This window comes from Mauremys reevesii, linkage group 12 (genome assembly GCF_016161935.1).
Source record: "Mauremys reevesii isolate NIE-2019 linkage group 12, ASM1616193v1, whole genome shotgun sequence".
Lineage (NCBI taxonomy): Eukaryota > Metazoa > Chordata > Testudines > Geoemydidae > Mauremys > Mauremys reevesii.
The window spans coordinates 23,106,068-23,108,317 of record NC_052634.1 but is presented as its reverse complement, the minus strand read 5'-3'; the positions used below and the strand labels follow the sequence as shown (position 1 = coordinate 23,108,317).

Here is a 2,250-nt window from a genome sequence, read left to right as displayed (position 1 = left end):
AGAGTCGTGAGGGCTGCCCATTACACCATGGGACCAGCTCGTGCTGCCCTCTCTGCACATCGGTGACCCTCACGGGGCTGGCTTGTGTAAGGGGGCTCTTGGCCCATTACTAAAACTTAGCGTGGGGGGGGCGGGGTTTGGTTGGCTAGTTCCCAGTCCCGGGGGAAGGGCCAATGGGGAATCAGGACCCTGAGACTGACAGTCCCCTGGGCAATGGGGAGAGACCAAAGCTCCAAGTTAGCTGCACTGACAGGCCAGGCAGTGTAATGGGGGAGTCACCAGGCCAGGGGGTCCCATCCTCCGTGGGAGCTGGAGCTGCCTGGGCCAGAGTGGGGCAGAGCTAAGGAGAGAGCAGGAGCCCAAGAAGAGCCAGGAAGCAGAGCTGCGCAGGTGTAGTGCCAGAAACTGCTCCCTGTAGGACTTTGCTACCTGCAGCAGCTACTGAGACCTGAGGTTGTTCTTATTTGCTGACTTGTCCTAATTGGCTAAAACTTGACAGTGGTTTCTCTAGCAAAGGCCAGTCCCTGGCCCCTTGGTCCAGACATCCTCATTCACCTCAGGCTTCAAGTTGAGAATCATTTCCCCTTCCCGCTCTGTGGGAGGGGAGACTTTTAAACCCGCTCTCTGTGCGACTGCACATGGCTAACAAAGAGAACAAACCCCAATCCCCTGTGCTTTGGGGGCCAGGTTTGCGGTGGGAATTCTGTAGTTCAGATGACTTCACACCTGGGCATTGTGATTCTTTACCAGTTTCTCTGGCATTGGGGCAATTTTGTCCTCACAGCTGTGATGGCCGAGTGGTTAAGGTGTTGGAGTCGAAATCCAATAGGGTTCCCCTGCGCAGGTTCAAATCCTGCTCACAGCGAGGCCTGTGTTTTAGCCAGTCTCTCACCCGGGCAATACCTCTGTCCAACCCCCTGAGCCACTCTCAATTCTCTTCCCACCCCAAGTAAATCCTGTTCTGCTCCTTTCACAGAGATCCCTGGGACACCCCCTCACACTGTGTCCCTGAGGGGTCAGGCAAACTCTCAGTACCTGAAACCTCTGCCACTCACCTGGTGCCCCATAGATTAGCCATGTTGACGTGCTCTCCTTCACGTAAATCCGGTCAGTGCGACTCCTGGTCTGTCCCTGCAGAAAGGTGTATCCCCTCTGCAGCTGCTGTGAGCTCGGGTCAGAGGACTAGGAGGCTACCGCCCACCCTCCACTGGTTCTGCTATGGAGAAACAAGTCCTCTAAGCCAACCTCGCTACAGACCTGCACCAGGTAGTGCTCATTGTAAAAACGTTTCCTCTCACAGTTGAGAAAACGGGACCAGCAGTTCTCAGGCCGGCTGAGACAATTAAAATCCGCCCCAACACCAAACACTGTGTGGTCCAGAGGAAGGGAGCCAGTTCCTACCATGGATCTTTCCTTTCACACCTTAACATCAAGTGCCTCCTCTTGGGCCTCTGAATCCCTGCCATATTCCAGGTGCCAGATGCCCCTTCCCCAGCACTGTCGTCACTCAGCTTTGCAGAGGAGCTTTCCTCCCAAGTCCCTGCCCCCTCTGGCACCATCTCCGAGGGCCGTCCTGCCTCACTCCGTTCCTGCCATTTTGGGTGGACAAATAAGTCATGTGGGAAAGACAGCTCCCATCTCCCATCCTTATAGGTCAGGTGGGCCAACTAGGGGGAGAAGCCCATGCTCTCTGTTGTCCTGCTGGGGAGCTCAAAATCAGGTACCTGCCCCAGATAAAGGTGCTGCTGCCCTCCCAGAAAACAAGCCCCCCCTGCACAAAGAGGGATGAAAGGGCCTGCCAAAGCCTGGGATTAAAACAGGGGCCTTTGGATCTTCAGTCTAACGCTCTCCCAACTGAGCTACATTGGCAGCTGTGTGGCAGTGTTTTGGCCTGTTGCTTCTCTGTTCGGGATGTTTTTGCAGCAGTTGCACACAAAAGGACGTCATTGTGAGTGGCCCATGAAGACAAGACTCGCTTTTGCCTGCCTTGCTCAGCTTGACTTGCTGCCTCACCCTGTTCCTGCCCTAGTGCCCGGGTTGACCTGGTGGTGGAAGGGGACTGGGGGCCAGTGGCGCGGGGAGGAAGTTGAGCTGGACCCTGAGCTAGACTAGACCCTGGCAGTGAGAGTCTAGCCACCACCTGCCGCCCCACTCTGTTGTCCTGGCTTCCCCCACTGGGTGTCATTTCGGGAGGAAGTGGGGCTTCTGCCTCCGCCCGATTTTCACACCGCAGAGGAGTGCGAACAGGAA

General features: G+C 56.1%; 1 non-coding gene across 1 annotated transcript; it reads left to right on the top strand.

The window, feature by feature from the left end:
* The first annotated feature begins 783 nt into the window (after nt 1–783).
* TRNAS-CGA lies at nt 784–865 on the top strand. Its single transcript has one exon. It is a non-coding gene; the product is annotated as a tRNA-Ser (tRNA).
* The last annotated feature ends 1,385 nt before the right edge of the window (nt 866–2,250 follow it).